At 42.1% G+C, this 16718-nt stretch overlaps 1 protein-coding gene across 1 annotated transcript in view; it reads right to left on the bottom strand.

The window, feature by feature from the left end:
• LOC114222525 (uncharacterized) overlaps nucleotides 1–16718 on the bottom strand; it is a 31629-nt gene that overhangs the window by 12158 nt on the left and 2753 nt on the right. The window contains exon 2 of the mRNA XM_088025854.1: nucleotides 560–699. The gene's annotated coding sequence lies outside the window, so the exon portion shown is untranslated. The remainder of the gene's footprint in view (nucleotides 1–559; nucleotides 700–16718) is intronic.

Genomic DNA, 16718 nt, shown 5'->3' with positions numbered 1-16718 from the left:
TCATAGGACTAGAATCGTGAGGTGGGCACAGCTTCCCTTAATAAGACTGTATTTCCCATCCTCTCTTGCCGTCAGGGACACTGGTCAATGGGATGTGAGCCGGTGAGGCATGAACCCTCTGGGCCCTCCCTCCCCTTCTCCCTTCCCCACTTCCCACTAGTGAAATACCAGCCCCAGATGCAGACAAGGACCTTCCCCCAGGGGTGATAGAATAAAAGGATAGAAGGAGTTTGGTCCCCTGATGGCCTCAGAAAGCAGAGTCTCCATACCAGTTTGAGCTTCTACTTGCAACAGAAATACAGTGTTTAAGTCAGCATTCTTCTGGATGTCTTCTGCCCCTAGCAAACTACATCCAGCTAATACCTGACCCAAGAATAGGCAAAGTCAGGTAATTTCAGAGAACTGAGAGAATGTAGGACGAGTGGCCAAGAAAGGTCAAGGACAATACGAGTTGAAAAAAATCACCCAATTGCTGCAAGGGGAGTGGTCTGTGACCCCTTAGCCACCACTACCAAATACTGCCCCAAAGAACCAAATGCCAGGGAAGGAGGAGGATCACCTGGGCCTGTGCTGCTCCTGGTGATACTCTTGTTGCAATGGCGTCCTGGGTGGTCTTGGAAGGTAGCTTCCACAGGTAACTGGGGACCTGCGGGAGCGTGAGTCCCACTCCACAAGGGTTGGGGAGGAACACTCAAAGAACTGCACGGAAACAGAAAAAAATCCTGTTCAGGGCCCTGCAAGGAAACTGTCAGGCAACTACAAAGGCAGGCCAAACAGCCAACACCTGATAAACTGAGGCTCTTCAGGTAAAACACATCCACACATTCCTACCTTCTGGAGAGCTAAAGGATGGCTGGGCCATCACAGCCCCAACTGACAGGTGAACTCACTAGAGATTTGTACGAAAAAGGAGGTTCTGGGTTCTTAGTGTTTGGTAGCCTAAAAACAGTATAAAAAGCAGCAGGCCTATGTTCCTGCGCACCCCTGGCCTGGAAGATTCCTCATTCTCTGTAGACTGCTGAGAATAATGAGCTGCAGGTGTGCTTCCACCAGGAACAAGGAGGCACCAGGTAGCCAGGTCTGATCACACTGACTATAACCTTGATCTCACACACGTCCTTTCCACATCTTGTTTGCTGGTTCCTCGCTAAAAAAAGAAAACAGAGAAAGGAAGAATGGGAGAAAGGGTGGGAGGGAGAAACCTTAGCTAGAATCTGTGTACTGCACAACATCAGGGGGCACCATTCACGAGATTCTAGTATGGATAGTGTTTCCTAGAACTGTGCATTATGCACACCACAACCCCAGGTGAATCTGACTGGTCACTATCACAGTCACCAACCCAGTTCTGTAGAGATGCCTGGCTCAGTTCTGAGAGTCCCAGGGACCAACCTGGAGTTGAGACTGAGTAGAGAAGGAGGAGAGCCAACGGGCTGGGAGACTGGGAGAGAAACAGGAGGGCTCAAGAACTGAAGGCCCCAGGAGACAGTGAGGCATGGAGAGCAGGAAGAATTTTGCCATCTCTTTCAAACTGTTAGACTCAATTCATGTGCACCCCAAAACCCTGCTATGTGACCTTGGGTAAATTAGTAATCTCTCAGGGCGCCTGGGTGGCTCAGTTGGTGAAGCGTCCAATTCTGAATTTCAGCTCAGGTCATGATCTCAGGGCTGTGAGATCGAGCCCCAGGTCAGGTTCTACGCTCAGTGTGGGGCCTGCTTGAAATTCTTTCTCTCTCTCTCTCTCTCCCTCTGCCCCTTCCCTGCCCCCATGCCCTCATGTGCTCTGTCTCTCTCTAAAAAAAAGAAAAAAGTTAGTGATCTCTCCCAACTTGTTTGCTCTTCTATGACGTTCCCACCTCACAGGGTCCTGTAAGGATTAAATGACACAGCTGGGGGGCGCCATGCCCAGCCCGGTGCTCGGTCTGTGCTCCGCAAACTTGGTTTACTCCCATCTGCTCTTACCCAGGCTCCAGGTTTCCTGAACTTGTCTGTAAAGCTGCTCCATACAAACCCAGAACTACAGCCGATGAGCAGTGGAGCAGAGCGGGTATAGAACACAGGTCTATGGCAGGTGGAGGAAAGGGGCGGTAGCCACCCCAAGTTCCACTCAACATGGTAACCCTTCAAGCCACCTCCTGAGTCTTTGCTTTCCTGTGATTTTAAGACCTCATAAATTAAGTCTGCCCTGTCAGAGCTCCACAGCGCCAATACCCATGTTCCTCTTGGGAATCTGACTTCTGTCCCCACAATCCCCTGGGGCTGCATTCTCCAAGGTCACGGGGAATCCCTTGAACTCTCAGTCCTGTGGCCTTTCTGAGTCTAGTGCCCCATGCGGAGCTTGACTCCGAGCCCAAGAAATCTTTGTAAATTAAAATGTCTCTCTTCTCTGGCAATCACCGCTTCAACCAGGTAGCCAAACTTAGCATTGGTAATAGGAATAGTTATGCAGCCCTGGGACAAGGGAGCAACATGAACTGAATAGGTATGGTCTGTGAATACCTTAATAAAGCTATTAAAAAATAAATAAAAAGTAATAGTGGGAACAACCTGACCTTTTAGGGTCTCACGATGTGACGTCATGAAATACACAGCATTGCCTAGGGGATATTCTGGCCAAAAAGATTTAACCTGAATCAAATCAAGCCTTTCGACCTCACTTCCAGTTTACAGGAATTATAGGGAATAGAAAAAATCATGCAGGGCACCTGGGTGGCTCAGTCGGTTAAGCGTCTGCCTTTGGCTTGGGTCATGGTCCCAGGGTCCTGGGATCCAGTCCCACGTCAGGCTCGCCGCTCAGCAGAGAGTCTCTTTCTCCCTCTCCCTCTGCCCCTCCCCCCTGCTTGTGTTCTCTCTGTCTCTCTTTCAAATAAATAAATAAAAACTTTAAAAAATAAGTAAATAGGACGCCTGGATGGCTCAGTTGGTTGAGCGACTGCCTTCGGCTCAGGTCATGATCCTGGAGTCCCGGGATCGAGTCCCGCATCGGGCTCCCTGCTCAGCAGGGAGTCTGCTTCTCCCTCTGACCCTCCCCCCTCTCATGCTCTCTCTCTCTCTATCTCATTCTCTCTCTCAAATAAATAAAATCTTTTAAAAAAATAAAAAATAAAAAATAAGTAAATAAACAAAAATCATATTAAGAGACACTACAAGGAAGTTGTCAAATATAAAAATGTGGAATATTCAATGTCATTTTTTAAAAGGCAAGGGAACTGTTCTAGATGTAAAGAGGCAATCAGCCACATGCAATATGTGAAACTTGAATGAACCGTGGTTTTAAAAAAGCCACAGTAAAAGCATTTAAGGGCACAACTGGAGAAATTCGACTATGCTCTGAATATTAAGGAGTTAGTGTTCATTTTCTTAGGTGTAATAAAGGCATTCTGTTGATGCAGTGAGATGTCCTCACTCTGAAGAGGTGCTTGCTGAAATATTTGGGGGCCAAGTATCATGATGTCTACAACTTCCAAATGTCTCTGAAAAGCACACAGCCACATTCACAGATACAGGTAAAGCCAGTATGACAAAGCATTAACAAGTATTGAACTGAGGTGGTGTGTATACAGGCTTAGTTGTACTATGCTTTCAACTTTTTCTCATGTTTGAAATTTTGTAATAAAATGCAGAACAGAGTGATCTATTTCATCTTTTCCTTTCCTTGTTCCCTGCCACCACGCTAGATAGTTCAGTACCTCGTAGGGGGACTGAGGTGACATAAACACGGAGCCACCTTCTCTGGGGCACTTTGCCTCATCTCTCTGAACAGCGAGTCATCCACGCCTGCATGGACAGGTAGCCTGCAGCCTTCTGAGCACAGGTCTGCTAAAGCATGCACCACCCTCCTTGCCATCTAGTCATTGTCTGTCTTCCCTACATACCAGGGAGTTCCTAGAGGGCAGAGACCACATCCCTTCATCTGTGGGTTCCCAGAACACAGAGCCTGGCACAGCGTGAGTGATCAAGAAATCTCAACTAAATGAAAGATTGGATGGATGGTGGATGGATGGTTGCATGCATGCATGGGTGCATGGATGGATGGTGGGTGACCAAAGAAACAGACGAAGGACTGAGCAGGTCTTCTAGCACTCAGGCCCCACTGCTCTAGTCCACCTTCTATGGCACTGCCAGACGAGTCGGCTGAGGCAAAGTTCTGACAGAGGCGCTCCCTGCACAGCACACCCCAGTGGCTTCTTGCACCCAATAACTGAAGCAGCCTGACTCTCCTGCTATAACACCTAGATGATCCAGTCACATTTGACTACTTGCATTCCCTGGAAAAGCTCTATGCCTTTCCTTCCAGTGTTTCCTGTTCTAAAATGCCCTTTTCTCCTGCCCACTCTCTTACTTCTCAAAGCCCTTTTCAAAAGCCATTTCATCATAAAATCTTTCAGATTCCAACAAAGAGATGGGATCTTTCCCCATTCCCCGCTCTGGAAATCACTTCGATTGTGTAATGGCATATTTTCTTAAAATTTGACTCCGGCAGCTAAGGACAGAATTCTTCAAAAGGTAGGTAACATCTATGTCTTATGAAAATATGTTCACAAGCTTGGTTACCTGGGTTTTCTAGGCATTTCGAACTCCAGCCATGAAAGCAGTACCCATGCTCATCAAACTCCTAAAAATACAGACTTATATTTCTTTCCAACAGAACTATCCAAAGCACTTAAATTCCTTTCCTAGACCTTGGTAAGTCTTAAAGATTCCATAAGTCAAATTGTCTAAAATCTGAATATATTACAAAAGTAATCAGATTCTTTTTTTAAAGATTTATTTATTTAAGAGAGATTTCAAGCAAGGAGGAGGGGCAGAGGGAGAGGGAGAGAGAGAATCTCAAGCAGACTCCCTGCTGAGTACAGAGCCTGACCTGGGGCTCAATCTTACAACCCTGAGATCATGACCTGAGCCAAAACCAAGAGGCAGATGCTTAACCAACTGAGCCACCCAGGCGCCCCCAAAAGCAAGCAGATTCTTAAACACATTTCAAATTATCCAAATCTATTTTCATTCAACTTTTTATATATTTCAAAATAACTCACAAGTTTGATACCAAATTCTCTTAAATGTTTTCAAGTACTATCACAAGTATATTATGTCAGACTCTCTAACATGACATTCTCCTACATATTTCAAATTCCTTCAGAAAAAAGAAACAATACGTACAAATTACTACAATGATTACCAGAATATTTTTAAACCTAACACAAAGTAATAATATCATGAACTTGCTGTACTTTTTTTTATTTTTTTTTTAATTTTTTTTAAGGATTTTATTTATTCATTTGAGACACAGAGATAGAGAGAGAGAGAGAAGAGAAAGCATGAGCAGGGGGAGAGGCAGAGGGAGAGGGAGAAGCAGGCTCCTCGCTGAGCCAGGAGCCCGATGTGGGGCTCGATCCCAGGACCCTGGGACCATGACCCGAGCCGAAGGCAGACGCTTAACGACTGAGCCACCCAGGCGCCCCGCTGTACTTTTTTTTTAAATCTCTGCTTATTTCTACACCTTCAGAGCAGTGTATCTATACTTGATCACATTAAAGAGATGAGAATCACCATTTTTGTTTGCCTGGGACTACTCAGTCCAAAGCTGGGTGCTGAGATGGGTTACAGATTCCAGTGATAGTCAGAGATTCTGAATTATGGCAAAACAGTGTGGTCTACTTCAGAGGCAATCCTCCCTAAGCTCCATGGAAACAAGGTGAGGCTTTTCTTAGAGTCTTACAGTAATGGAACACCTTAAGACCATGCGTTTTCCTTGTAAATCAATGCCTCACATTTTATTTTTTTAAGATTTATTCATTTGAGAGAGAGAGAGAGAGAAAGAGATTGAGCGCAAAAGGCAGGGAGAGGGGAACAGGGGGAGAGGGAGAACAGGGGGAGAGGGAGAAGCAGGCTCCTCTTGGAGGAAGGAGCCGGATGCGGGACTTGATCCCAGGACCCTGAGATCATGACCTGAGCGGAAGGCAGACGCTTAATGACTGAGCCACCCAGGCGCCCCAGTGCTTCACCTTTTAAAAGTAACTTCTTAGACAACTTCCAGCTGCCTGATTTAAAAAAATATCATGTATCCCTTTGCTATCTAATGGGATTCTTCAAGGTTTGGGGTTTTTTATACACATTTCACAAAAGTAGTATCACACTATAGTGAATTTTTCCCCTTGAATTTTTCACAATGTTTTATTATGAAAAATTTCAAACATACAGAAAAGTTGAAAAACCGTACATCACCTAGGTTCTACAAATAACATTCTATGATATTTGCTTTATCACATATCTGTCCTTTTACCCATTCTTCTATCCATCTGTCAATCCATCTTATGCATCTCAAAGTAAGTTGCAGACATCAATACACTTAGCATTTCAGCATGCACAGATTAACTAGAGTTCAGCATTTGTTCATAGTGTTTTTAGAAAAAGTTTACAGTTAAATATACAGATTTGGAATGTGCCATTAGATGAGTTTTGGCATATATACCTGTGTAACCTAAACCCCAATAAGATATAGAACATTACCATCACTCTAGAATTTCCCTCATACCTAGGGTTGCCGGATTTAGAAGAAAAAATAATAGTGTGCTTAGTCAAATTTGAATTTCGGATAAAGAATGGATAATTTTTTAGTGTAAGTATGTCCCAGCTACTACATGGGAAATACTTATCCTAAAAAAAGTATTCATTGTTTATCTGACATTCAAATATAACTGGGTATCCTGTAGTTCATGTAGCAATTCTACTCGCACCCCTTCCCAGTCAGTCCTGGTTCTCTACCCCCATGGTGCAAACATTGGTCTGATTTTTTTTTTTTTTTAGCCACCATAATTAGTTTTACCTGCTATTCACCTATCCAACTTTGTAAATTAGAATTATAAAGTATGCACTCTTTTGTACAGGCTTCCTTCACCAACATAGCATTTTTGAGATTCATTCATGCTATTGTGTCCAACAATAGTTTGTACCATTCTATAAATACTCCACTGTTTATCCATTCTCCTATTGATGTATACCTGGACTGTTTCTAGTTTGGGACCATTATAAATAAAACTTCTATGAACATTTTTATACAAGTCTTTATGGGACATATATTTTTTATTTCTCTTGGAAAAACACCTAAGAATGGAATAGCTGGGCAAAAAATTGTTGTATGTTTAGTTTCCTAAGAAAATTTTTCCAAAGTAGCCATATACTTTTACATTCCCACCAACAATGTATGAAAGTTCTGTCTGTTCCAAATCTTTGCCAATATTTGATATTATCAGTATTCTCAACTTTAGCCATTCTGGTATGTATATAGTGGTTTTTCATTGTGGTTTTAATTTGTATTTCCCTAATGAATAATGATGGTAAGCACCTTTTCATGTACTTATTGGCTATTCATATATACATTAATTTGTGAAGTGTATTGAAATGTTTTGCCTATTTTTAAAAATTGAGTTCTTTTTACTATTAAGAAATTCTTTATATGTTCAGAATATCAATTCTTTGTCAGATGTATGTCTTGCAAAATATCTTTCCCTGTTCGTGTCTTGCCTTCTCATTTCCTTAACAGTGTGTTTAATGAACAGAAGTTTTTAATTTTCATGACATTTCATTTATCATATATTTTTTGTGGTTATTACTTTCTGCATCCTAAGAAACCTTTATCTATTCCCAAGTCACAAAGACATTCTCCTCTGTTTTTTTCTAGAGACATTACAGTTTTTGCTTTTATGTTTAGATCTACGATCCCTCTTGAATTAATTTTTGTGTATGGTGTGAGGTAGGGGTAGGGGTACGCTTTTTCTATAGAGATCCCCTGTTGTTTCAGTACCTTATTTCTTTAAAAGACTTTCCTTTTGGGGCACCTGTGTGGCTCAGATGGTTAAGTGTCTGCCTTTGGCTCAGGTCATGATCCCAGGGTCCTGGGATCGAGGCCCGCATCAGGTTCCCTGCTTGGCGGGAAGCCTACTTCTCCCTCTCCCTCTCCCACTCTCCTTGCTTGTGTTCCCTCTCTTGCTGTGTCTCTTTCTGTCAAATAAATAAAATCTTAAAAAAAAAAAGACTTTCCTTTTCCCATTGAATTGCTTTGGCACCTTGTCAAAAATCAAATGGCTATATAAGTGTGCATGGTTTCTGGAATCTCTATGTGTCCCATTGACTTATCTCTTAGTCCTTATGCCAGTACCAACCAAAGGTTTTGATTACTGTAGCTTTGGAAAACGTCTTGAGTCCAATAGTATAAGTCCCCAAGTTTATTCTTTCCCAAGATTGCTTTGGATATTCTTGGTCCTTGGAGTTTCCATGTAAATTTTAGAATCAGCCTGTCAATTCCTAGGAAGAAGCTTACTGGGATTTGGACTGAGAAATATTCTGCAAGTGTTTTTATATTTTACTTCCTTTACAATGACCACTATTCTCTACCGATGTTATTGACAAGCACTTACGCAAAATTCTATACCTCTCATCACATCTTTCTCTCTGTCTCTCGTAAATGAGAATCACTTCTAAGCTTAGGATTCTTTTGAGTCATCTTGTGCAATTTCTCCCAATATTACTTCTGTTCCATCATTTATATCCCTTCCCTCTCTTTCTTCAAATTTCAATGTTCCCTTTTTAAAATATAAATTTAACAATTGTTCTGGGATGTAATGATTCCCTGCTCTGACTTCATGTAAGAGAAAGAGCACTCATCGAGGAGTTCAGAACTTCTAACTTCTTTATGAAGCTTACCACCTGGCTCCCTCTGTCCTAGGTTCTGCCACAAACTATGATTTCAGGCAAGTGATTTACTTGATCAGTTTACTTACCACTAAGGGAAAAGATTAGCTAAATCAGTGTTGTGGTTTAGTTGTGGTGCTGGTGATGGTTTTATTTTTGTTTTGTTAATACTAAAACTCCTTTAAGAATCTGATGAAATTTAAGGGCGCCTGGGTGGCTCAGTCATTAAATGTCTGCCTTTGGCTCAGGTCATGATCCTAGAGTCCTGCGATCCAGCCCCGCATTGGGCTCCCTGCTCAATGGGAAGCCTGCTTCTCCCTCTCCCACTCCCCCTGCTTGTGTTCCCTCTCTCGCTGTGTCTCTCTCTGTCAAATAAATAAATAACATCTTTAAAAAAATTCTTTTTAAAGAATCTGGTGAAATTTATGAATTCTCTTTCCAGGGAAAGAGACATAAACACATAAACATTTTACAAATTATTTCTGAGTGTTTATAAACTTCCTAGAACCTATCCATGGACTTCAACTTAACAATCCCTGGACTGGGTGCCTTAAAAAAAAATTTTTTTTTTTTTGCAATAGCTCTTTCTTGCTGTAATTTGAATCCCTCTTAGAAATAGAAAGGGAGGGAGGCACCTGGGTGGCTCAGTCGTTAAGCATCTGCCTTCGGCTCAGGTCATGATTCCAGGATCCTGGGATCGAGCCCCACGTTGGGCTTCCTGCTCCGCGGGAAGCCTGCTTCTCCCTCTCTCGCTCCCCCTGCTTGTGTTCCTGCTCCCACTATCTCTCTCTGTGTGTCAAATAAATAAATAAAATCCTTAAAAAAAAAAAAAGAAATAGAAATGGAGGGGCGCCTGGGTGGCTCAGCCGTTAAGCATCTGCCTTTGGCTCAGGTCATGATCCCAGGGTCCTGGGATCAAGACCTGCATTGGGCTTCCTGCTCAGTGGAAGCCTGCTTCTCCCTCTCACACTCCTCTTGCTTGTGTTCCCACTCGCTGTGTCTCTCTCTGTCAAATAAATAAATAAAATCTTTAAAAAAAAAGAGAGAGAAAGAAATAGAAATGGAAAAGCAGCAATTTCCATCCTTGCTAAGAACATGTTTCTAAGAAGAATGGTGCTGACATCCTGCAGGTACATTCTGGTGATTGGGATTCTGGGAAATTCCTGTGCCTGGAAGATAACTGGTAAAGGCAAGAAAGCCCAATACATCTGTTTCTGCCTCCCAGAAAACAAAGCTAATCACTAATAGAATTTGATGGAACTCTCCACTTAAGTAATATCTTTCAATCTGAGTCATAAAATGTGACCATTATGCTCAGCAACTTAGAGCCCTTACTTCTGCTAAATTCTGTTGGAAATGCTGTATTGAATTTAAAAAGATACGTTGTAAATAAAATATTTTTATGTCAGAACAATTAAGGATTGGATAAAGTGGAAATTATATTGAAAGCATCATTATGAACTCCTACTTTTAAAAGTATAATAGTCCCCCCTGCCCTTATCCACAGGGATATATTCCAAGATCCCCAAAGGATTCCTGAAACCACGGATAGTACCAAACTCTATGTATACTATTTTTTCCTATACATACATACTTATGATCAATTTTAATTTATAAATTAGTTACAGTAGGAGATTAACAACAATAGCTAATTAAAATAGAACAATTACAACAATATGCTATAATAAAAGTTTTGCAAATGTAGTCTCTCTCAAAATATTTATTGTACTCACCCTTCTTCTTCTTGTGATGATGTGAGATGGTAAAATGCCTAGTTGATGAGATGAAGTGAGAGAAATGACATAGGCATCAAGATAAAATGTCAGGCTACTATTGGGGCACCTGGTGGCTCAGTCAGTTAAGCATCTGCCTTCAGCTCAGGTCATGATCCTGGGATGGAGTCCCAGGTCACGCATCGTGCTCCCTTCTTAGTGCGGAGTCTGCTTCTCCCTCTCCCTCTGCCCTCCCTCCTCCTGCTCATGCACTCAAGCTCTCTGTCTCAAATAAATAACATCTTTAAAAAAAAAATGTCATGTTACTATTGACCTTCTGACCATACTTCAGAAGAAGGATTATCTGTATCCAAACCACAGTTGACCATGGGTAACTGAAACCATGGAAAGCAAAACTGCAGATAAGGGGGGACAACTGTATGACTTTTCTAGCATGAAAATGGTCCACAGCAAAATCACCCATTTCAGATTTATATGGAACAATTTGAATGCACCCTTAGAGCCCTGAATGAGGTCTCTAATACACCCCTGAAATAACCAAAGCTTGGTGAAAAGTAGCTAATTCCATCTTGGTTGCCTAAAATACCTTATTCCCAGGCAATAAGATGCTTCAGACCATTTGGGGTGGCACTGAGGAGACAAGAGCAAGCTTAAAGGATCTTTCCCTGGCTGAGATATTACAGTTTGAATAAAAAGGAAATAATCATATTTCACAGGAACAGATCTGAGAAAAATCATGAGCCTATAATGGTATTCCAGAAGGGGAAAAACATAAAGTGCCCTAGGAGAAAATTTCAACTCATGAAAAGGATATTATGTAAAGTACATTAATGATGATTGGGTTACCTCTTTCTTATCACCTTGCTATTAATATTAATTGTATTGCACTGGCATTTGTTATTATGTCAAGAAATTATTAAATGCATTTATTTGTTTAAAAAGATCAAACTTGGGGCTCCTGGCTGGCTCAGTCGATGGAGCACAAAACTCTTGACCTCAGAGTTGTGAGTTCGAGCCCCACATTGGGTGTAGAGAAAACTTAAATTTTTTTAAGTTAATAAAATAAAATAAATAAAAAAGATCAAACTTTACATTTAGAAGGGTAACTGACCCCACTGATCATTGGGGAGATATCTACAAATGACTTTAAAATGAGAGTTGTTAAAAGAGAAATATTAGAAGGGTGTGGAATCCAATCAAGCAGTAGAGTAGTTACAATCTGGATGCAGGGTTCATTACCTCATCAACTCAAATCAGGAGCACAGAAGCACAGAACAGATTCTGTCATAGAGTGGATGGACAGTCCAGGTTTCAGGGGAAAAACTCTGGCCTGAAAAGGCCTATTACGAATAAGAAGGATTTCAGTTTAAACATCAGTTTGCTTTTGCTGCATTAAGAAACACCCAAACTTAGTGACTTAAATTCTCTCTTATTATTTCTCTTCATTCTGTGGGTCAATTGAACAGCTCTTCTGGTCTGGTCTGGTTCCAGCTGGTGCTGATGGTCAGGCTGAATGGTCAAGGTCAGGTGGTTGGAATGGTCTCTCATCCTCCATTAGATTAGCCCAGGCTTCCTTACGTGGGAGTCTAAGATTCCAAATACAGTAAGAGAGAGCAAACCGCAGTGTGTTACATATGCTATTGTCCCGTTGGTCAAAGCAATTCCAATGACCATGCTCTGAGTAAGTGTGAGAGAGGATTACTCAAGAAGGTATGAAGAAATCAGGATATGAACAATTACTGCAATAACCTCCTAGATTTTGCTAACAATTAGATTTGCAAGTGTTGCTTAAATGCTTAGAAATGCTTTGTTAAATTTTTAAGTCTACTTGGTTAGCATTAGAAATGTTTGAGAGAAGCAGACACATAAAATTTGTGATATAGCTTGAAATGTCTAAGAAAAATGTAATTAATCAAGTTTTGAGTAGTGTTAAGTGTTTAAAGACAATTTAATCTTAAGTTTATGAGTTAACTGCACGTGAATCAAAGAACAAGTAAAAGTGATTGTTCTTATTGAATATTACTAGTTAATAAATGTACTAGCAAGATTTGTAAGTTTAATTTAAAAGCTTGAGGAAAAACTGGGACTTAAATTTCATAACTCAGTGTAAGTGAGTAATAATTAAAACACCAATATTATAGGGTGCCTGGGTGGCTCAGTCGTTAAGCATCTGCCTTCAGCTCAGGAGTTGGGCTCCCTGCTCAGCCGGAAGCTTGCTTCTCCCTCTCCTACTCTCCCTGCTTGTGTTCCCTCTCTTGCTTTGTCTCTCTTTGTCAAATAAATAAATAAAATCTTTTTAAAAAAATCTTTAAAACACCAATATTATAAATAATGTTTCTACACACAAAAACCTCTCTCAGGCTTCAGTAAACCTCAGTGAACACAATTATTCAATAGTTTATTCAAGACATATTTATTGATCGTCTGCTCTGAGATAGGTGCTTTCTAGACACAGGTGGAAAATGACTCCCAGACCTTCCTTCATTGAGCTTATACACTAGCAGAAAATACAGGGAGATAATAGAGATACAAATACCAGTCAATCAGAGATTATTTCCCTAACTTCTGACTCTCTCTCATCTTCCTCATGGCAAAAACCACTCTGTCCCCTCTCCCATCATCCAGGAATAGAAGCAGTGGTGTTCTCTCTATCCTCCAGCCATCCAGGATGCCAAAAGGAAAGAAGGAGAGGGGAAGAAGGGGGCCCCTGTCGTGAAGAAGCAGGAAGCCAAGAAGGTGGTCAGTGTCCTGTTTGAGAAAAGGCCCAAGAATACTGGCATCAGACAGGACATCGAGCCCAAAAGGGACCTCACCCGCTTTGTCAAATGTCCCTGCTATATCCAGCTGCAACGGCAAACAGCTATTCTCTATAAATGTCTAAAAGTGCTTCCCGGGATTAACCAGCTCACCCAGGCCTTGGACTGCCACACAGCTACTCAATGGCTTAAGCTGGCCCAAACACAGAGGAGAGACAGAGCAAGAGAAGAGGCAGAGATCGTTGGCCTGGGCTGAGAAGAAAGCTGCTGGCAAAGGGGATGTCCCCCTAAGAGGCCACCTGTCTTTCAAGCTGGGGTCAACACTGTCACCACCTTGGTGGAAAACAAGAAGGCTCAGATGGCAGTGATTGCACATGCTATGGATCCCACTAAGCTGGTTGTCTTCCCGTCTGCCCTGTGTCATACGTAAGATGGGGTTCCCTACTGCATTATCAAGGGGAAGGCCAGGCTGGGGCGTCTGGTCCACAGGAAGACCTGCACCACTGTCACCTTCACACAGGTGAACTCAGAAGACAAAGGAGCTCTGGCTAAGCTGGTGGAAGCCATCAGGACCATAATTACAATGTCAGATATGATGAGATCTGATGTCACTGGGGAAGCAATTGTCCTAGGTCTGAAGTTGGTGGCTTGCAACGCTAAGCTGGAAAAGGCAAAGGCTAAAGAACTGGCCACCCAACTGGGCTGAGTGGATACTGTTGAATTTTCTGTACATAAAAGTAATAAAAAGTTCTCTTTTAGCCAGTCCGGGGCGGGGGGTGGGGGGGGGGGGCGGTGGTCTCTTCTTTTTTTCCATAGCCAAAGACACGATCAAGTTCTCCAGTTCCTGCCTGACTCCAATTCCTGATATCAGTCTACCACTCCTTTCTTAATCAATGAATCCACAAATGCTTACTGAGCATCTCCTATTTCCTCAGAATGAGGCTCTCTCTGGGCAGAGAAGGGAAGAGAAAAAAGTAAGAGCCCAGAGAACAAATAACAAACAAACAAAGCAACCCAATGGTGCACTCAACAAGTATTTATTTAACACATCACACCCAGCAATGCACTCAAGGGTGAGAGGAACACAGTGGTGAGGAAGCCAGGACCCTTGCTGTAAGGACGGATTGGTCTTGGTAGGCAAGATTCTATTCAATTGAAGACACCCACATTTTTACATTTTATAATCTTTTATTTTTTAATATTTATTTATTTAAATAATCTCTATTCCCCAAGATCAAGAGTCACACGCTACTCTGACTGAGCCAGCCAGGTGCCCCTACACTTTATAATCTTTCAAATTGCACTTCATCTTAAGCTGGTGATGCTTTCCCCTGGATGAAATGCAGTAACCATAGCACAGCGCAGCATCATATGGCCTGAGAGCTGTGTTAGAGCCTATGGCAATCAGAATAGGGACCCAAGTCAGGCTGCAACATTAGAATTGCCTGGGAAACTCTTAAAAAAAAAAAAAGCTATGCCTGGACTCCACCCCAGACCAACTAAATCAGTGTGGGGAGGGTGGGGCTGGGCATTGATAGTTTTGAAAGTTCCTCAGGTAGCAAGGGAAACAAAAGCAAAAATGAACTATTGGGACTTCATCAAGATAAAAAAACTGCACAGCAAAGGAAAATCAACAAAACTAAAAGGCAGCCTACAGAATGGGAGAAGATATTTGCAAATGACATATCAGATAAAGGGCTAGTATCCAAAATCTATAAAGAGCTTATCAAATTCTACACCCAAAAAATTAAAACTCCAGTCAAGAAATGTGGAGAAGATATAAACAAGACATTTCTCCAAAGAAGACATACAAATGGCCAACAGACACTTGAAAAAATGCTCTATATCACTCATCATCAGAGAAATCCAAATCAAAACCACAATGAGATACCACCTCACACCCGTCAGAATGGCTAAAATTAACAAGTCAGGAAACGACAGATGTTGGCGGGGATGCGGAGAAAGGGGAACCCTCCTACACTGTTGCTGGGAATGCGAGCTGGTGCAGCCACTCTGGAAAACAATGTGGAGGTTCCTCAAAGAGTTAAAAATAGGGGCGCTTGGGTGGCTCAGTCGTTAAGCGTCTGCCTTCAGCTCAGAGCATGATCCCAGGGTCCTGGGATCGAGCCCCGCATCGGGCTCCCTGCTCTGCGGGAAGCCTGCTTCTCCCTCTCCCACTCCTTCCCCCACTCCCCCAGCCCCGCTTGGGTTCTCTCTCTCTCTCTCTCTCTCTCTCTCTCTCTCTCTCTCTCTCGCTGTGTCTCTCTCTGTCAAATAAATAAATAAAATCTTAAAAAAAAAGAAAAAATAGGGAGCCAAATCATAAGAGACTCTTAATCATAGGAAACAAACTGAGGGTTGCTGGAGGGGAGGTAGGGGGGGATGGGGTCACTGGGTGACGGACCTTAAGGAGGGCACTTGATGTTGTATGCATCCGATGAATCACTAAATTCTACCCCTGAAATTAAAAATACACTCTATGTTACCTGACTTGAATTTAAATTTTTAAATAAATAAATAAAGCATTTCGTGTGATTCTCATATGTAGCCAGGGTTGAAAACGAGGATGGCAAAGTTCAAACTAGAATGTATACACATTCTCAAGGGGCATGCCTCCATGGATGCTTTGGGGCAAGAGTCAGCAAACTAGAGACTGCGGCCCAAATCTGGCCTGCTTTTTACCACCCCAGGAGCTGAGATGGATTTTACATTTTTAAATAATGGGGAGGAGGAATATCAAAAGAGGAATAATGTTTGGGGACATGTAAAAATTAGATGGAATTCAAATGTAAGTGTCCATAAATAAAGTTTTGCTGGAACACAGCCACACTCCTTAGTTCACATATTGTCTACAGCAGGTTTTGTGCTCCAAGAGCAGAGTGAAATAGCTGGGACAGAGGCCACATGGCAAAGTCTAAAATACTCACTATCTGGTCCTTTACAGAAAAGGTTGACTGACCCTAGCTTGAAGGGGATGGATTTCTAGAACCTCAACACTCTGTGTCCTCTTCCAAGAACTCAGCTGCCTGGGAAGGTGCCAGCTTCAAGGGGTCAGGTATGGGTGGTATCTTCTCCTTTCTCAGCTCTTCTTCACACTTGCCCTTCTCCCACTTCCAAAAGAAAACCTCTCACCAGGCCTTTTTACACCAGGGGCGTAAAAACCTCTTAGGCACTAAACCAAAGAATCTCCCCCAAATACTTGTGTCTAATGGGATTCTAATGACATCTTGTTTTCAAGTCAGGAGGGTTCCAAATATTGCATTACCAAAACCAAAGGAGGACCCAGTCAAGTTGTCAGCTGCCAAACCATTGAAAATATTTGGTGGCAGATGGCTATGTGATGTTTGGCATGTAACTCAGAAGGGGTTCAAAGAATTGAGTAACATGGTTATGACAAAACTAGTATCATTATTTATGTAAACAAAGTTTTCAAGGCTTACCTGTAAAATATTTAAAATGCTGAATGCAGTCCCATTCTATGAATAAGCACTGTTGGTCCACTGATACATGAGGAAAAAAACCTTTCCTTTCATAAGAA

This window comes from Eumetopias jubatus, unplaced genomic scaffold (genome assembly GCF_037043125.1).
Source record: "Eumetopias jubatus isolate StellerSeaLion01/CBP00866 unplaced genomic scaffold, mEumJub1_p1.0 scaffold_8, whole genome shotgun sequence".
Taxonomy (NCBI): Eukaryota; Metazoa; Chordata; class Mammalia; order Carnivora; family Otariidae; genus Eumetopias; species Eumetopias jubatus.
The sequence above is the reverse complement of the archived record's forward strand: the minus strand, read 5'-3'. Positions and strand labels throughout refer to the sequence as shown.